Below are 21,296 nucleotides of genomic sequence, written 5' to 3'. Positions count from 1 at the left end.
TCCAACTCTGGCAGTGATTTTAGCAGTAATAGGAAAAACAAACTGCAATTGGCTGTAAGTAATAGGAATATACAATTTTTTCCTGTCACCGTAATGTGCTGTGTGGCATTTATGCCACTGCCAGAGAGGAGAGACCGACCTTTGAACTGATCTTATGTGCCAGAAGGTATCTGCAGATTTTTTTTTTATCTGAGACCTGAATCATGTCTATTCCAGAGCCAAACAGTCCCAATGAGGCATTGCGGTTACACTTGCTCAGCTCCATAGGTCTTAGATCTTCTGGTCTTGCAGGGTCATTTGCACCTGGGAAAGTGAACAATTGCAAAATGACAGCACTTGACACTTATTTCCTGTCAAAAAAAGTCCAACCTGTGGTGCTAGTCAAAGGTCAGTTGACTCCAGAGAAAGTTTTCCCAGCAACTACAAATTGGAGAAAGTCCCATACAACTTATTATTTTCTAAGACATCACACGCAAAATCATGTTTTTCTTTTTGAAAATTCATTAATGCTGTCCTAGACAACTCTCTCCTGTTCTTTGGAAGCTTCTTCCTTCTGCAGGTGCCCCTTAAATTTAAGAAGAATAATCTCCCAAAATTTAAATTCCGTTTTCCTGTCGTATAATCCATTTTCAGATTTTGTCACAAAGATGGCAAAAAGTTCTGTCTGCACAGAGAACTCTCCTCAGCCACCTTCCCTTGTAATGAAGAAGCATCGACATATGCTACACCAGGTAAAAGTTAAAAGTTGATACATTAGAGAAGTTAACAAATTGATTGAATCTTTTTCCCCCAAGTTTTGATGGCTACACTCTTTCCCAAAGAGTTTATTTATTTGTTCTCTCTTTTTCACACAGCTCTGGTCAGATGGGATGCAGCAGGGAAACTACCTGGCACCTCACATCTTTGGGGCTGCCTTCTGCAGGTGAGGCTCACACATCTGCTGGCAGCTCCGATGGTAATACACTTTCTGCTGGCTAACAATGCCTTACTTCAGGAGAAATCCCTTTGACTTCTAAATTGTCCTGAAGTTGTCATCCAGGTGGAGGCAGCCAGGCTCAGGAGCTCCCTGACAGCCAGAGAACTCCAGTTTCGGTTTGAATCTCAGCTGCTGGTGAGGGAGGAGAGAGGGCATAGCACTTCGCTCCTCCTTGCTCTGCTCACATACTGTATTATAGCAAGAAAATGAATTCCAGATTAAGGAGTGATGAGATGGGTCTCAATACATTTAGAGGCTGCTGTTAAAAATTTGCTTAAAACTTGTTAATTTCTTGAATATGGGCATTTATTACTTCGAGTGAGTCACTTTAAATGCTAGTTGCATTTGCTAAGTGACAGAAGACATCCCTGTGCTTTTCTGCCCATCCAACAAAGCTCTTGCAAGAGCTATTGGGGTTCACCCTTTTAGCAGGTGTAGCCCTCATCTTAAAAACAGAAAGTGGGAGTACAAATAAAGTCTCACTGCAGCCAGTAACGAAGCCAACAATAAAATCCCCAAATCTGCCCTGCTGTTTCTGCTCTACCCAACAGGCCATGCTTCCTCCTTGAATGCACAAATAGATTTCTAATTTTTAAACCTTGCACAAACTTCTATTTTCTGTTTCAATTCTAACATTACAATCCTTCGCTCTTTCTTGCAGCATGTATATTAAAAGATCCACCACTGCCAGCTTACTGCAAATCCACCTGGAACATACCAAGAAACAAACTGAAATCTTGTCTGAAGAACCACCAAAACTCCCTGAAGCTTTAGTACTCTTCAAAGTCAAAGAAGGAATTGCCAATAAATATGATGATTTGGTTTTGAATATTAACTTAGCAAAAACAAATGCACAATTCTGTCTCTCTCAGTAAGATGATTTCTGTATTTAAAGGGTTTCCACTGACTCGCAGACTACCATTACCAAAACAAAGTATAGCATAAATCAAACAACCTCCTTATTAATGGGTGACAGGAAGGGTCCATGAGTAAGACCAGAACAAACCCTTCCAGAGATCTGCTCTCCATCTTGCCAAAATTCTCATTCCTCCTGTTTGTTCAATGTGGAGCTGTTGGAGCAGGTCCAGATGAGGGCCACTGAGATGATCACAGGGCTGGAGCACCTCTCCTGTGAAGACAGGCTGAAAGAGCTGGCCCTGTTCAAACTGGAGAAGAGAAAGGTCTGGGCAGACTTCATTGTGGCCTTCCATTACTTGAGAGGAGCTTATAGTCAGGAGAGGCACCAACTTTTTACATGCTCTGATAACGATAGGACATGGGAAAATGGTTTTATGATGAAAGATGGAAGATTTGGATTAGACTCTAAGGGTGGTAAGGTACTGGAACAGATTGCTCTGAGAAGCTGTGAAAGCTCCATCCCTGGATGAGTTCAAGGCCAGGCTGGATGGGGCACTGGGCACGATGTAGCGGGAAGCAACCCTGTCCATGGCAAGTGGTTTGAAGCTATGTGGACTTTAAGGTCCCTTCCAACCCAAGCCATCCTATGAGTCTATTCTTTGCCTGACTTCTCTTATTTTCACACAATATTCAGAAGGTGAAGAGACAGCGTAATACACAGATAAAATAAACTGAATTAATCTGGCAATCAGACTCAGTAGCAGATCACTTTTAATCCATTGCTTGTATGAGAAAAAAACTAGCTCTAAGTCACAATATACACCTTTGTGTCTTACATTTATCTGTGCAGAAATGGCCAGTTAAGCCTACATCAAACTTTATACTTCTACTTAAGTTCAGTTTATCACAACACCACTTCCAGTATTCTGCTGAGTCAGGAGTTGGATGCAGTGCTCCCATGGACAGGCAGCCATATGCCATGTGTGCTGTGGTATACAATGGTTAATTTCCCAGGGGAAAATAAATCTTGCAGAAGTTTCTCTTCATCAGGCCTTTTATTAGACACTGCTCAATCCGAGTCCCAGGAGACCATGTATTCCTTGGCTGTAATGGCATGCACACTCCTAGAAAATACAGAAATCAGCTGGACATACCAGTGTTAGTGGCAATACCAAATCCAGCAGCTACCTACATCCCTGCTTGCATGTTTATTATCAAATTATCAAGGAAAAAAAAAGAAGAAAATGAACATATCTGCACCTGGAATTACTTGCTGTGCCTCACACCTGCCTTTCCTGGCTGCTTACTATGCACCAGCCCTTTTCCTTCCATGAGCTCCTCCCCATACCAGGATGCAGCATGGGAAGTATAGGTGTCTCCACAAGGAACAGCAGCTGCAGCTTGGCACAAAAGCAAGCCCAAGTGCCTGGAAGGCTGCTGGGAAGGAGGCCTCTGTGGCAGGCTACACTTGGTTTCCTTCTGCTTCCTCCCCACTCCCTCTTTCTCACCTTTTCCAGTCTTAATTCACCAGATATTCTCTTAATGGGTTGGCACCTGATGGAAATCAAGCGCGAATTAACGTGATCCTTCTAATTGATGTATCAACTACTTCAGCTTCCTCCCTGTGAATGCCATGCTCCTGCTTACCCATTACTGTTTATATTTCACATGAGGGACAAGCAAACCTGTCCTCAAAAGGACATCACCTGCAATCTGTTCTCCTTGAAATACCATGCTCCCAGGGGTACTCCTCCCTTACCATTAGGGAAGAAGCAGCTGCCACTACTGTAAGATGATCAACTGATTGGAGACTTGCTGACTGCTGGGACCAAGTCATCCTCTTCCAACATTGCCTTTCTCTTCTCTTTCATCATATGTGTGCAGTAAGATTTTTCTAGCCAAGGCTTTTCTCATCATATTCCTGTGTAGCTATATCAGCCATGTTGACAGATGCATGCCAGAATCCTACAGTATCAGAGACAAAATTAAAACTGGTTTAGTCCCTTATGGTTTATTTTTTATCTTCACATTCAGAGACTGATTGTTACTTTTCAGTTTCACTTCTCTCTCTCTCTTTTTTTTTTTCTTCTTCATGTAGCACTGTTGGATGCCCCAGGGTGAGGAAAATGAAACGTACACCATGGTAGCTGTTGTTGCTCTCTCGGGTACCTTATTTGAGCATAGGACAGCATTTGAAAAACATTTATTTCATCAGTAATGGCTACTTCAGTTGTTCCTTGTGTCATCCCCTCTCCCTGTTATGTCTCTCTGCACAGAGAAACCAACTTCAGCAGAAAAAGAACCTGTCTCTGGAATCACCCCTTCCCGCTTTAACGTTTTTCCAGGTTGAGACACTTCTTTCATCGCCATTAAGTTACAGTTTAAAACAAAACAAAAGTAGAATGTGTCTTGTCCTCTGGAGTTTCTTTAGGAACAGGTCATGTTCAGTAGCACAAGAGTTTTCAGTGTTTTTCAGCTGGTATCTCTCCATTTGAAAATATATTCATGTTTTGATTTTGTTTAATGCCCTAATTAATTTATAGAGCAGGAAAGCAAGAAGGATATACAAATATCAACACGTAACAATGAATTTCACACTTCAAAGAGGATCAAGGTAGTGGACCAGGTAGGTTTCTTTACTCCCATCTCAAACTTTTCCGATCTAAAACACCATAAAAAATGAATCTGCTTAATGTCTACCGACTTTGAAGCTGTCTTTAAAATTGCACAATATGAATTTGTAAAAGAGAAACAAATTAAATTGAGCACACTGCAAGAATTTATCAATCTGCATCACCAAGGGAGAAAAATAAGACAGTCAAGCCATCTATGTCTAACATGCTGTAGTGAGAGAATTGTCATCATCTTTGGGTTTTTATAGATAAAATAAATATAAAAAGACAAGTAATTTTCTCACCTAATTTTCCTGTAGAACTGATAATTAAGTGTTGTTGGATGCAGCACCGACACACATTTGTGATAGTTGATATAGTGTCTCTGCATATTTAGAAGCTAAAATCTCTTCTGCTAGAGTAAAAATATCTACTTACTATCTACTTCATGGCCTTACTATCTACTTCATGGCCTGTTATCTCCTTCATGTAATAATCCAGCATTGACTTTTAAAAAGTTGTCAGCAACGAGAAATCCCCTATCTTTTGAATCTTTCGTATATCTTGGACCTTGCTGAAAAACAATTACTGTATATATTTAGAATGAATTTAAATGTATTGACAAAGCCTTAAGATGCTACCATATATATTTTACAAATCTACATTAAAAAATTGGTTCTGACACAGAGTCAAAGTTTGGAAGATAAGACCTATGCTTGGGGTGGAAGTTCTCAGTTCAGCCATTAATTTTACTTCACTGTGTGACACTTTGCACATCCTTTAACTTATGTTTTTATGTGTGAAGTAATGAAAATGAAGCAAAGACAACGCTAGACATGGAAAAGGCATCATCACATATGAGGAAAGAGTTTGTTGACTTTTTCACAAGTATGTACTTACATACCCTCTACGTGTGGCTCATTTCTTATGCAGCAGCTTGGCACTACTTTTTTACAGAGCCAAACCTTTTTGGCCAAGAGCTATGCAAAAGGAATATGAACTGATTAAATTTAAAGATATACAAACTGAAGATAGTCAGTCAGAGCCTGTGACCAAGAGAGTAAAAACCTTTGGAGTTAAGTGAACATCTTTGTATGTGGCCCTTCCTCCTTTAGTCACCATCTCTGCTTTGCTGTTCGCAGAGTGAAGAGGTGATATGAATCCAGCTGGGTTCTAAACCTGTGAGTGAGAACCAGCACAAAGCAAGGATTGCTCATATGACCATACGCCTCTTCTTGGAAACACGTCCAGGATTTCCAGGTGCCTGATAAAAGTTGACACCTAGAAGCAGAGACAGGGATGTTGGAGATCTGACTTGCTAGATGCCCTCAGAAAGCAGCAGGATGGATGCGTTCCACTTTCCTTCCTACAGCTTCTCTCCTAGTGGGATTTGCTACCACAGTAATGCCACGGTAAAAGGGCAGGAGATCTCAAACTCTCTTTTGTCTTCCCAAACCCACTCTTGTTTTACAGAAGGCCCAGGTTCACTCCAGTAACTTACTTTGTCTGATACAAAGTAGTTATAGGTGTCAGAGGATAGGTATGGAGCCATCTCCTTCTCATGGAAGGAAGAGGAGCTCTAGAAAACATCTCCAGGTGGGAAATCACAAACTTGGCTTCTGCACTTTCTGCTTTCAGTGAGAAACATATGAGGGATATCTTCTCTAACTCGCCCAACCAGCTGCTTGCATGACACCTCAGAACCCGCTGAGAGACCTCTTTCTTGCCCCTCACCAAAGGAGCTCCTGGCAGCCTGGCACCTCCCAGAAGAAGCCTAGTTACTTCACCTGCTTTACAGCTTGGTGAAAGCACTCCAAATTAGTGCTCTTCCTCAGCCTAAAGTACCGGATTCCCCAGAGCACTCCTCTGTCCCTCCTCAGACCTGTGTCCCCTGCAGAGACCCAGCCAGAGGCTCTGGCATGTGCCACCACTGGTGAACCTAGGAGCAGGGAGAAAAACAAGCTGAGGTTAACGCTGGGTGAGGAGATAACTTCAAAGGGCCAGCTGGGCCCCGGGAGAGGTGATCAGGTTAGAGCGGGAGTAGGTGTCAATGGCATCGTTAGCACCCAATGTGGCATCCCACTTGGAAGTGAATCCCCAGTGCACTCCACCTGAGGAAGTCCCTCACATCCCATTCCTACTGATGAATTCAGCTGCAGCTCTTGCCCCAGAGGAAGAACATGCTGTTATGTCACAGTATGTCTGGGACTCACCTCTGACCACCTGGGCAGACAGACAGAAAATGCTTTTTCTATGCTCACAAAGGGCCCAATGACTGGCTGTGGGGGTTTGGTGCAACAGCACTCAGAGCTGCCCTGCCTTCTCTTAGGCTGAGGTGCCCCATCCCTGTGGTGCAGGCAGGGGTAAAGGCAGACAGATGGTTTGCAAAATTCAGAAACTGCCCCAGAAATATTTCCTTGAGTCTTGAGGGACTGTAATTACTCCAGTGCATTGCTTGGAGGCAGACACTTTTCATTTGTTTTCATTCATTTTGGTAAAAATGAAAAACAAAAAACATCCTTCCACCCCCAGGGGTGACTTTAAAATAAATGCTGTTTAAAATGAAACCAAGTGCTTGCACAGCATTTTTCTCAGCATGAAACTTGTTGCAGGTTATGCCACTGAAAGTTCCCACAGTACAGGAGGCTTTGAAGGATGCATACTCACTACCAATGACACTGCAAATTTTGGTGCAAGCCCGTGGTTATTCCTGTGCCAGGCATATGGTAGAGCACAGTGTTAGCAAAACTGCTGGCATATACCTCCTGTGGAGGGATAGTTCTCTGAGCATGGTTAGTCCCATCTCACCTGCCTGGTCCTGCCCTTCCTGTCATTGAACCCAATGGCAATGTCATGGTGGCCAGGAGTCAGTGGCACAAAGACTTGGTAGCAACCTGATAGTCATCTGGTATTTTCAGGTCCAACACAATCCCTTACACATTCAAATAATATGTTTAAAACACACTTCTAATCAAAAGGCATGTTATTTTTACCAAGTAGTTACAAGTAGTTCCAGCTTTCTCCTTTCTGCACCTTCCCATTTTCCCCACCACTGTTGTGTATCAACCCATAAGATACATGACATTTATCACAGAAATTCCCATCCCTTCACTTGACAATTAGAAATGCCCTATGGGAGGGCTGGAGGTCTGATATTTGTGTTTGTATTTTTGAGTTTCAGCATTTCTGTAACCCTTCATTACCACTGGTATGGCCAAAAGTCAGCACTCATCTTATGAAAGCATCACATTTGCATTGCTGCCATGCACTGTCTTCTCCACAGAATGAAAGTGAGCCAAGGCTTGCAGTTTTGCTTGAGTGAAGAAGCACCTCCATTGGTGCTCAGCTCATGACCAGTCACACCACCAAGGAATGTCTCCTTCCTCCTGCAAGAGAGATGACAGTGGGGCAGAAATGAAATGCGCTGCAGACAGCTAAGGCCAGATTCTGCTTGCAGCAAAGCCAGGCTGAGATACTGCTTATGAAAACATGTCCTGCCCCACTTCTAGACAAATAATACTAATCTATCTTTTTTTTCACATCTGGCATAATTTTACAGATTATAACACCACTGGTACTTGATCGCTGTCACCACCTATTTTGAAGTACAACATGGCCACATGCTCAAGTTAATCAGGGCAACCAGAATTCAAGTAAAAGTTTGAGTTACTGCAGAATTAAGATGAAATGAAGCAAATTATAATGAGCTTATCCTGGTCTTAGTGCCAATAGAAGCCACTGCCATTAGTATTCCTCAAACCACTTGCAGAATAAGTAAAACAACTGCAGGTTCTGTTTTTCTTAGACATTTCTGCAAATAATAGAGCATCAACAAGCAGGTAGAAAACTTGCTATATTTTGGTGTATTTGATTTCTGAATATCAGGTTATGTTCCTTGCTTCCTGCAGTCCCCACAGCACTGCCATCACCACTAGTTGCAAGGGAGGAGGTTTCACAGGCAGTGGCATTCCCCTGCAGAGGCTGCAGCACCATGCTGCCCAGAGGCATGGCGTGTTGATTGAAGCATGCACTCTATGTGTCATGTGTCAAGGATGATATGTCACCAAACCGTCCTTGCATCTCTGCACAAGGTGTTGAGATAACACTAGCAAATTGTGGTCTCATGACAGGTTTCTACAATCTGGTATAACAAATCACTATAAGCTCACTCGGTATTAGTGTAGATGTCTGTTACTAATGCATAACAAACCTGGAATTGGTGTAAGGAAATGGTATCCTGTGTAAGTTTACAATGAAGAAGACACACAGAACTGACACCACATGAATTACGAGTGAGTTTATTCCACACTGTGCAGTGGCAGAGTGCAATATTTATGATTAATTATTAAGAAAACTATGTTTCCCTTCCTTCTGTTGGTGAAGAAGCAACTACACATTGGCTATACTGGTTTGCTACTTGCAATTGCTGGATAATGATACTGTGCACAAAATATGATCTGTGGCTTGTCAGCAGACCAGTTACCACACGCATTCACAGCTTATGCTGGCTGACTGGCATCACCTGATGGAATCCCATGTGCTCTCACTCCTTTTTCTCCATGCTCAGCGGCTGGATGGACGTGTCTTCCCAAATCCTTCAAGACTGTATCAAGTGCTAGCACAGCACACTGTTGCACTGACACTCCCACCTGTTCCCACCTGGCTACTGCATGCAGCTGGTGTGTTGAACAGGGACCCATGGCTCAGAAGCAAACAGCCAGTGATGCTGATTTGAGGGGAGCATGCTGTTACTTTCAGTTCTAATGTTTTGCCATTGCTGTTTTGAATAGCTTTGCAAGCTTTCCTCAATAGGCAAGCGTTTATTCAACATATTTGACATAGGATGATATTTATTTTAACAAGGGGATTTTGTCAGACAAGTGAAAGAGAGATTCCCCCACCTCAATTCCTGATTCTTGGAGAGGTGGAGAAGATGTCTTGCTCTGTGCTGGTGTCTAACCTCAGCATGGGTTTCTCCTGACCCACTGGATATCACCAGGCTGTTTACCTGCTGTAAACCCACTGTTTACCAGGCAGACATGCTGTGGGGTGCTTCATGGGGCCAAAGTGAGCAAGAAAGAAAGGCCAGGTGCAACCCTCCTTGTCTTTCTTCTCCCTCTTTGCAGCTCTCCAGCCTTTGTACTGCGAGGCCTGACCTGAAGGAGCCTGGGTGTGGGAAGGGTACTATCTCATCCAGGAGCCTGGTGACCACACTGCTGTAGCCCACACCAGGCTGCGTGGGGTGAGCTGACACCTCTACTCCACACACATCCGCAGGAAGGTGAGTGTGTTTTCACAGCCTTGCAAATGAAGAAAATACATGTTTCTTTTTAGCAGTGATAGTTTCACAAAGAAGTGACAGTCTTGGAGCATCAACACTGCAGCTCTGGTCTGAGTATCAGCCTGGAAAACCACTGCCCCTTCATATCACTGCATCTAGATAAGCTCAGCAGCCTCATCCCACTCTCTATGTCATTCCTGATCACTGCAGCAAGGCCAGGAAAATCTGTGTAAACCTGTGTGACATGACCATGAGTGGCTCTGCATGTGCCTAGGTCTTGGTGAAGCATTGGAGCTTGTACTGCAGCATGCTTTGGGCGGGATTACAGGATGGTAGCAAAGCAAAGACTGGAAGGTCCTCTCCACTGGTGCAGCCACATGCTGTCCTGCCAGAAATCTTCACAATTTGCTGAAAAACATGGGGCTAATCACGGTGCAGCCCTGTCTTGGTGTCCGCTTCTGGAGCCAACAAGACCTTTCTTCCTTCCAGTGCCATGCCATGGCAGTCTCTACAATGAGAGATGACTGCTTGTCCAAAGCACTTCAGTTACCACTTCAGCTGCTCCTTTCCAGCATACTGGGGTTTCCTTTTCCAGCACCTGAGCAGACCAAGCACAGAAAGCACCAGAGGCTGTGTGATGTTTTTATCCATTAATCTGTTTTTGCAGCACTCCTGGGTAAATCAGAGAGAGCAACTAACCTTTTGAATCAAACACAACCAGCAGCTTGTAATACAAGGCTGCCCAAATCAGAAGACCACAAAACTTCAGCTTCAACCCCCTGCTTTAATTTCCTTCAGCAATTTATCACCTCTTTGCAGCTCACACATATAGAACAACCAGGAAAATTTCTTAACACCCCTTTGGCAATCCACATGGAAGCAACTGCCAGAGTATTTTTTTTTATTATTGTTTCCAGGGCCTAAGGCAAAGAAGATCTAAAAAAAAAAAAAAGCAAACCCAAAACAACAAGAGGAGTACCCAAAACAAAAAAAAAATTAGGAAAAAAGTACATACCTTCCACATGCAAAATTTGTGCAAAATGCAGGAGAACCCTTGTGAAAGGGCAAAGGAATTTTCTTTCAAAAAGAATTTTCCTTGAAAACATATTTCAAATAGAATTATTTCCAAATATGTATATAGACATACCTATATATACTTGCATTTCTATGGACATATATTATATACTTACATAAATTATTTTAAATGCATTAAAGAAATGTGTTGTTTGAAGCTTTGCTTAGGAGCAGGAAAATGTGAAGTAAAATCTGCTATCTTCTCCTAATACTCAAATGCGCATTCAGTTATTTTTTTCACTTTTATTTCTCTCCTTTTCCATTAACCTTTCCAGCTCAAGCTCAAAGTCTGTTCAATTCCAGCACATACGGACTTGCCCTTCTTATTTCCCATTCATACAGCAAATGGTTTTCTAATGAACTGAATATCCAGGCTTGACACTTTACTGCTCTGTAGCCTACACTCCTGCTTTAAAACAGTGGTGTGAAGTGGTGGTAAAATGATGCTTTACTAACTGGTAGCATTTACACCCACTAACCAAGCCCTTGGCATCTGTGTTAATGATTACATAAAGTGCAAAGCCAAAAAGATGAGACATCAAAGGTTTACGGTCAGGATAGGGGAGAGCAGGAGCATCTTGCTGCAGCCCTGCCACGTGGCTCATTTGTAATTCCCTTCCCCTAGCCATCATGAAGGTGTATTTAAGCTACACTGGAAGCCAAAGACACGGTCCAAATGGGATTTGAGACCACCACACAGCAGAGATGTGACCATCTCCCCTGGTTCCTGTAAGCCTTATGCTGCTGCAGTTTGTGCTTTATAACCTGCATGTGTATGACCAGGTTAATGAATTTCCCTGTACTCACCCTTACCACCCCTTTCTTAACATTGAAGGGGTGCATTTGCACCTAAGTACTCCAACTATGAACAGTTTTGTTTTCAATTCACTGCTCTTCATTAGGTGGGCATACAGAGCACTGAGTGGGAACATCTCACTGTTTCTGACCAGCACCTGTCTTTGCTCAGAGCTTCTGGCCTGGCTGTCAGGCCATGAGTTCTCTGAGATGAGGAACAACAGTTCTGAATGTGTCATTTTTCTGCTATAGTGAAGTCCTGACCCGGGAGCAGGACGCAGATGCATGTTTTATCACTTATATAGACAAGATGTAGAAAAAAAATTCTGCCCAAACTCTTTCAACGAATCCCCATTGAAGTGTTTTGTTCCACTGCTCAACAGGGGAGCATTTCACATAGGGCAGGTAACCGATCCCATTACTCTTTGTTTTTCAGACTCTTCTTTTCATATGTAACATGTCTACTGCGAAGGAGAAAAACATTCGTGTAGTTTCATTTTGCTCTGACAGCATCTCGGTAGGAGGCAAAATCCCTTCTCTTCTATCTGTTCTTGATGGTCTTGCAAAGCCCACGGAGAAGAGGCTAGCATGCAATCTGCTAAGTGCCAGCACTGCAGTTCCCTGCTGTGCCCCATCTCCTGCACGCGCAGTAGACAGGAGTCCGAAAGCACTGCTAATGCAGGATCCAAACGCTGTCAAATCTGCTTACAGGAGAGTTTTCTTCTTAAGCCCAGTGTGTTTTGTACCAAAGACTTCTAGCTTCTACTGCTAGTACCAGAGTCATGAGTGAGTGTACATATACACAGACTTACCATACTTGCATAGGAAACCCTATGTAATCCATAACCATTATGGTATCAGATACTGGGTCACTAGGTTTGTCTTTTTCCATTTTTATGCTACATACAGTGTACTTTCAGAAAGAATTCTTCCATAGCACACACAGTTTCCTTGGAAAGGGAGGGTACTAGGCATCTGACTGAGACTTCTAAGCTGCTTGTCCTTCTGTGCTGGAAGAAGGAGGGCAGGAGACATTAGATGATGTACCTGTGACTTCCTCATGAAGAGCTGCTTCCACACACAGAACCACACATTTGTGGTGCAGTTTATGCAGGTTCCCAAGCTATACTGACCTAAGCTTTTACTTTTCCCCTAGTGTAACTGCATCCACAAAGGGCTTTTGGTGATATAGAAATGCTGTTGAAAAAGATCACACTTCTAATCAAGAGTATTTTTCTGGTAAAAGTTGCTGGAGTGTGATCTTAAAGCACTTTGCACTTACGATTCTCCTCTGTGTTCTACCGCAGCGTGGCACTGCTGGAGTCAGGAGTCCTCACGCAACATCAGCACGACCTTCCCTGGCCATAGCACGTGCCCAAAGTACATATTAAATACCCGCCAATATTTGGCAGAAGGAACTATTTGCCATCCCATTGTCCCACAAAGACATTTCAGCCTTAAATCTCTACCTATACAACTTTAAATTAAACACGCTGGGAACTGCTCTCTGCTGCTGAGGCCATCCAGCAGAAGATGGCTGGTATCTACACTATCACCTGCTTTTTCTCTTCCAAAACCTTGTGGCTGCCTCCTGCCTGGTCCCTGGGAATGGTCCCTGCTGGCTGCCAGGCACTGCCCACATCCTGCTGGGAGAACTGCTGCCGGCTTGGACTGGGAACTGGCACAGAAGACTGAGTTCCTGTACTGGGGATTTTCCCTGCGGCTGTTTTATTGACTCAGATGGATGCAGACAAGGAGCCTGCCTAGAATATAACATGCACGGATCTTCACTTAGGTTACTGCACAGAAGTACTAGGAGTCTGTAGGTCCAGTTCAGCAAACAGTCTTTACAAAGATCAGTGCTTTGCCATAGCAAGAGGAAAGATCTGTTGGAAAGGTAGGTGCTCCCCAGATGCCAACAATGGCCTTGCAGCATACAAGTGGTACATGTCACGGCATCCATCCATCCAGCACATAATGAGGACGTGCCTCACTTGGACCACGGACACAATCGCCCCACAGCTCTGCCACTGCCCCAGGGACCTGACATAACTGCCCAGAAGTTTCACAGTCCTTCAGAGTGGAGAGAATGGAGAAACTGTAGAAAGCCACAGCTGCTACAAGAGAAGCTCTGTAGGAAGAAACCACAATTTTTAGTAGAACAGTTAAGACAACTGGCAACAACAGACTTGAAAACAAGAAGGAAAAAAATGATGTGCCAAGAAACTTATCCTTTCTTTTCTAATGACACTTCAGCTAGTAACAGGTATTGCCTTCCTCTTGCTACTTGCCTTAGACTAGCCCAGCTGTTGCTGTTAAAATTATTTCTGCATCAGCTCTCTGCAAAAGAAGGGATCACTTAAAGGAACTAAAACTGCTGCCTGTAAGCACGAAGCAACTTATTCATACCAGTATCAGAGCAATCTGCTTCCCCTTCCATGGCGTAATTCCTGAAGGCAAAACCATGGAGGTCTAACCCGCACAGCTATCAAGACACATGGTGAAAGCTAGGAGTAACTTCCCAAGCCATTGTGTGAGCATCATGTCCGTAGATAGCATAATGAAGTCCCACATAGACTTGAGATTAGATCAGATCAGATGAAATCAGATTTGATTAGATCAGAATTAGTTCAGTATGGGTGCTTATTATTCCCTGACAGGCCACTCGCTTTCATGCCAAAGTTTCAGGAAGCACTGAAACATCCTGAATGGTTAGAAAACAGAAATACTTCTGTATTCTGTCCACAATTTGTCATTTTGTTATTGTTAAAGATTTAAGAAGAGGCTGAGGTGAGAAAGCAAATTGTAATCCTGCTTGTGACAGATGTACTGTATTACCAACTCTGTTGGAAGTGCTAAACGACAATGTCACGTGGACAGTTTTTAGTTGGGAAGGAGAGATGCACAAGCAGTTTAAGGGATAAATAAACACTGCATGCTTAAAGATCCTCACAGTACAAAATAAATATGTTCTGAATATGGTGAATCCTCTCTCAGGATACGATTACCTGTCTGCAACACACCAAGCCGACAGCAGCAGAATGTTCCCAACCCAAAATAGCTGCTATGCCTCTGTTCTGAAAGTTGTTAGACAACATTTTTGCATACCCTGAAAGTCCAAATGCAGCAGTAAACAACAGTGAACTTCTTCTATGTTTAGCATTGTGAAGACTAACTGCTGAGGTCTTATTCATTCGATAACAGGATTTCTCAGACTCCCCTTGCCCCATTTTTTCCGAGCCTTATACATTTTAATTGCCATATACATATGATACTTCATTCTTCTGTTGCCCCATCTTCTTATCTCTCTAATTTTTTTTCTAAATTTAAATAAAGTGTGGCTTCAAGTTTCATCTGCTTATTATTGCTTGTACCAGAAGGTGGCTGTTGTAAGTTCACAGAGAAAAGGAGGACGAAAGGGAGAACTGGAAGATCTCCTGAAGTTCTCAGGCACTTCTCTCTTGACCTTCTGGGAGAGTATCCAAAAGTCAGTTTAGGCATGAACTGTGAGGATAAAGCCAAATCAATTCTCCAAACCCCACTGATATAGCCACTCAATTAAGTCAACAGCAGCCCCAGGCTTATCCCAAAGGCAGGTCACATCCAATCAGCTTCCCAAATGCTATTTCTCTTTCTCTACAGAGGTCTGAATAGGAATCCAAAGAATTAGGCCACGCTGACACCCAGGATTCTCTTCTTCTGGAGAGCACCTCTCTGTTTTTCTGTTTGTGAAGTTAACTGCAGGTTACAAGATGTTTCTCTTGCTTAGAAATGTAGAACAAATTAATAATGTAATTCTCAGTCATTTTGAATTCCAGGGTAGAAAAATGAAATGGATGTGGGTCCCCTACAAACATAGGAGGGTGTATGCTTTCTACCAATGATCTCAATCCGTGATGAAATTGAGAAAGCCACAGTTATGACCACAGATTTAAGAGTTTGAAAGGCAAGTGTGCATTTGTGTGCCAAGAATATTCAGTCTGAGCTAATGATAGAAGAGCCCAATTTATTCTTAGGTTTCCTTCTGTTTCATTAGTTATACTGTTCATAGCTTTCTTACAGCGTTGTTACTGGAATGGATGGGGCAGACCGTATCATCTCTCAATCATGTATGGAATGAGAAATCACTATCAACATGGAATAACCAATATCTTCCTTGCTTGGGCTGTGTCTTCCAATCCACTGCAGAACCAAAGGTGTGAGTTTTGTGCCATTAAAAACAATTTATCATCTCATGAAAAAGAGATGGAAGAGGGATGTGAAGGGTGACAGCACTGAGGGCATTACTGGGCTTGTGAGCAACACGAAGAAGCTTTCTTTGGATTCCCTCCCTGTAACCTCCTGCCTTGCACTGTTTTAGCTTACATCCATCAGATAGCACCACATATAGCTCTGTCATCTATGCCTGATGTTTTCTGATGTTAGTTATATTTCTAGTAATCAGGTACCACTCATCATTTGCATGGGTTTTGTCTACAACTCCTGTGCTATTTTCCATAAAAGAACTATGTCTTTAGATGTATTTAACTGTTTTTGCATGTTCTGGTGAAATACTGCTGTCAGATGCTTCACTCCATCTCTTCACTGTATAGGCCCAGAGGCACCAAAGAAGAGCAGCAATGACAGAAGTGCAGATATGGAAATAAAATACAGTCTTGAGGTCTGACATAACAGTTGTCTATCTAAACCAGACAGAATGCTTCCAGTGAGAGGCAGAGGATTTCTGATATGACATTTGGAAAGCACAAGTGAGAAACTTTGAACTACCATGTGTTATTAACACAGCTAAAGCAGCTTGACAGCCCCTAGCAGACATGGTGCAGCCTGGGCACTCTGTTTCAGCCACTTTCCTTGGCCTCTGCCTGACAGCAGCAGCCTCTGAGCCTCGGCAGGCAGAGACACAACTTCTCCCAGGGGATGTTACTGTGAGGTTTTTGCTTTTATTCATGCTCTGAGATAGTGGAGCCACAGACTGAAGCATAGGAAGTTCCACACGAATTTGTGTAAGAATTTCTTCCCAGCGCAGTGACGGAGCAGTGGCACAGCTGCACAGAGAGGTGGTGGAGTCTCCTTCTCTGGAGACGTTCCAGACCCACCTGGACGCCTACCTGTGCAACCTGGGCTAGGGAGCTGCTTTGGCAGGGGGTTGGACTCCATGATCTCTGGAGGTCCCTTCCAACCCCTACAGTTCTGTGGTTCAATGATCTCTGACAGTGTTTTGCCTTAAGCTGCTGTGGTGGCAGAACACGCTTCTTGTTATTCTGCTCCAAGCGAGAATGCAACCACCAGGTTTCAGAGGTGATGGATCAGTTACATGAGTTATCGTGGCTGTGCTGGTTTAGGCTATTTTGTTATGACTGTGCTTTTGAACTCTGGTGGCACAGTTCAAGCCCAAAATATACGATGCAACTATGAAAAGCAAATTCATTGTCCATTGGTGCTGGCAAGCTGGAGTAAGAACACAATGAAACTAAACTCCAACTGATGGGCTGCATTTAACCATGGAAGAAAACACAAACCATTAATGACCCTGTGCCATGCCATATATTTTTTAGCAGAAGTCATTTCTTTGTTGTTTGAAGTCATTTTGTTACCAAGATATACAATCTAGGGGAAAGGAAAGCAGAAACCTAACAGAAGAATGACAGGAACTAGATACTGATATTGACACCTAGATCAGCAGTTGGCTCCCACAGGTCTTCTTTCAATTCTTCTGAAGATATTCCAGGAAGAACTCATATGTAAATGTAGTTACAGTGGTATAAAATTACCTTGTAATCTAAACGTTATTTCCCATCTTCAACCAGAGTCACTACAGAAGTTCTAGTCCTTATTCTGATCTTGGTTTCAGGCGGTGTGTGTATTACTTTAACTAGACAAATTGACATTATAATGCGCAATACACTTCAGCAGCTTAAGCACCTTATCAGCTAGAGTTCTAGTAGCAGAGGAATCTTTAAGTCTGTTTGCAAAATCAGGACACCATGCTATGGCTAAGAGGTGAGGGAAGGCGCATTTGAATTATACCATTCAACAAGACTAGACTACCAGTGCTCATTGCATGGTACATATCGCTTGTCATTTTACCATAGTCTTAAGAGTCCCTTGGCCATGTACTCCCCTCTGGAGGAGAACTCTCCATCTGGAGCTAGAGAGTGCAGTCTACATCAGCTATGCTGCCCCTGGAGGGGTTTCCTGTTGCAGTCCCAGCTGGTCTGGCAAAGACACCACATTGCTGCAGCACAAGTTTTTGCAAGTGATGATCAAGGAGGTGCATCCTACATGCACAATGTGCAATGAGACTAATTCTGATCTAACTTGTCCCTTCTGAAGAAAGTGGGCAGTTGAAGTGCATCTTCCCTCACTTGAGATCCATCCAGCCTCTCCAGACTTACTTCTGAACTAGACTTCTAATCCAAAGCTTGGTGCAAAGCTCAAGTGTGTTTGAAGACTGAGCAAAATTACCTGCAGAGAGTTCAGAAACTGAATGACCCCAGTGTGTGTGTGGGGTGGCATGGAGGGATTTTCAGAGAGCAGGATTTTTCAGGGGTTATCTTACTGGTTTTAGTCAAAAGGTTACAAGTGGGTGTAGGAGTTAGATTAAAGAACATTTGCCTTTCTTCATTTCTCTCGTTAATCAAGTTAGCAAAACCCAGTAAGGATACAATGCTTTATAGAAGATTATGAAACTATAGATAATTCTGAAACTTGTAAGAACTTTATATTTGCAAAAGTGTAGTAATGGAAAAAGACCAGAAAGGAACTGGAGGGTAAACTAATGGATAGATTTCAGCCCTCTTCTTCCTTTGATGTAACTTGCACTGGGCTCCACTACACAGCTCCATTACACAGCAATGCACTTACCAACAGTGTCAAGCACAGTGAGGGGTTTCTACAATCACAAGCTTTTAGTTAATTGAAAGTCATTTTTCCAGATAGCTTCTCACTGAGCGGAAGTTTCCTCAGCTGCATCTGAAAAGGTTGCTTTTCTACCAAGGTGAAGTTTTCATCAAAAGAAAACAAAGCTTTAATGGCATCACAAAAGCTCTTCAGAGGATATCTTATATGGATATCTTCAATCACTTTTCCCTCCTCAATTATTTAAGGATGCACAGAAAGTACACCCAGGCAAGAAGAAGCAACAGTGACAGGCTGAAAGGATGGAAGGTCTAGATTTAAACAAAAGTCTAGATTCCAAAATCAGGGCTTGGAATTAGCTGTTCCCACAAGCATTCAGGCTCAAAAAAAGCAGTGAAAACGGTAGAGTAGTTGCCTTAAAAAACAGAAATAAAACAAGATAATTTCAATCAAAACGAAGCCTACATCTCAAAGAAAATTTGTAAAGTCTTTGTTGGTTTATTTATTTATTTATTTAAAGTCTGCATTTAAGTCTGAATAAAGAAACCACAGTAAAAAAAAAAATAGTTTGAAAGCATTTTCTGCTCCCAAAAGCTTCAAAACATGATCCAAACAGATGTGGAAAGAGAATTAAACCAATAAATAACCCACTGTCAGTCCTCTTAATTTAAATCGATCCTTTGCCTTAAGGATTCTAAACCAAAGTAGATTCTTAATATTCCTAAATTTCTTGAAGGTTTCCAAACCAGTTGGCCACTTTTCCCAGAGACAGTACATAGAAATTCAAAGAAGCTCAGAGTACTGGTTCTCATTTTGTCTCTTTGTCCAACTAAAATACAGATCATGCTAAAACTTTACTTCTTCCACAGCAAAATAGTAACAAACAAACAACAACAAAAACCATGGGTTTTTAAAGTTAGTTAAAAAATAATTAAATCCTCTTGCATATTTAGAACATAAGCTTATCAGTAGTAGCATCACATGTTGTTTTTTTCTTTCCAAGTTCATTTTGCTTTATCACCACTTACATATTTTTGGGTTTTTATCTGTAGAGAGCAGAATAGCATAAAAGCATACAGCGCTTTCACATCCCTTTGATGCTTTCATACTACAGGATCACTGGGAAATAAATAGAACCAGATACAAGGCAAAGAGGTTAATGATTTTTTTTTCCCAAATTACTGTAAGAAATGCCATAATCACACTATAAAGTCTGTTCTGGGTTAGACCATGGTTAGCCTCACATCATGCAGACAGGAAAGTGCATCAGAAGAGGAAAGCACGTAGTTATACTTTCTGAGACCATCCCGTTGCTTCCAACAGTGTGAGGTTCAGAGAATTCACAGTAGTCCCAAATGATTTTCAATGCCATGAATTTGCTTATTCCCCTTACAAACTCATGTAAAAAGAAGAACATCTCCCCACGTATGCCCACAATGGCACATGCTCACTGTATTCACACACTATTCTTATCACTGAGTTATGACAAACTCGATACCATAAGGAGGTTTACAGCTTCAGAATAATTTATGGCAAGTGCAAAATACTGTGCAAAAAATCTCTGAATATGGTTAGATATGATAGTTAATATATCATGTACGTTCTATCTGTGTTTTAAAAACAGATCATTCCATGCATTCACAGCAGTTGCTGCTATTATTTTTAACTTTATTTTCTTCCTTTGAGTCTGTTAAAAACAGTTACATTGCAAACTGAATACTGACAGTAGTCAGCAAATTCATGAAAGCACAAAAGAAAAAGCTTGTTTTTTTTTTCCCCTCTTTCTTTATTTAGAATATATGCAGATATCTAATGCATACATAAAGGAAGGAAGTACAGCTTCTGATTATTTTCTGTATTCAGAATACACTTTCCTAGTCCCTGAGGTTGGAAAATTATTAATTTTCTTCACAAGAGGCACAAGAGAATGTGGATACTTGATCCTATGAATGGGACCATAATTGGATAATTTACAACCTGGTATGTTTTTATATTTAATAGCTATATAGCCTTAATTATAGGTTAGCTCTTCAAAGAAGGGTTGTCTCAGAAGTGCAGCATTCTTAACACTTTGATTAAGGCGAGAAAGACTGTGGTGAAACACACTTTAAAGAACGAACAGAATAACCTCAGTGTTTCTAAGGAGAAAAAGGCAACAGGAAAATTGGGAAAACTGCAAGTCATTTTAAGGTATCACAGAACAGCTGGAAAGACCACATAGCTCAGATCTTCACAGTTAAAAAGAGCTTAAAAAGTGCTGGAGGCTAGCACTGCAGAAAATAAAGGCTAAAAACAAAACAAAAGTTTCTAGGTCAGGAAAAGTAAGTTCAAATGGATTTTGAAGTGCTGGAGATGATGAATGCCAAATTCCCTTGAATTAGATGTATCTGGTCTTTGTGACTAGGTGATGTGACTGGGACCAGGCATACACTGTCCCTGCATTTAGCAGAGCATTACTGAGAGCTCCTGCTATGGGAGGGAGAGCAGCACTCTCCTTGCCTTTCAAACACTAAGAGCCCCCAGGACTGGGTGCATGGGCAAAAGCTGCACCACTGTGCACAAAACAGATAAAGACAAGAGAGGGAAGGGGAAAATAAATAAAGAAAAGTTGTTAAATCAAATAGCAAAATGTTTCTGCATCAGTCTGTCAAAAAATCCCTGCAATAAAAAGAGCAGAGGGCTGACAGAAACCACATCGCTATAAACTGGCAGCATATCAGAACATATTTAAAAATACTCAAAGAGGTGCAAACCACTAAGAGAATGCTGCTGCAAACTGGAAAGCAGCTTGTGCTCAGGACATGACTGATTTTGACTCTTTCTTGTGTATTGGCACATTTCC

Source organism: Cyrtonyx montezumae, unplaced genomic scaffold, assembly GCF_038088225.1.
Source record: "Cyrtonyx montezumae isolate F1298 unplaced genomic scaffold, pur_monq_1.0 scaffold_8, whole genome shotgun sequence".
NCBI lineage: Eukaryota > Metazoa > Chordata > Aves > Galliformes > Odontophoridae > Cyrtonyx > Cyrtonyx montezumae.
Note: the sequence above shows the minus strand (reverse complement) of the source record.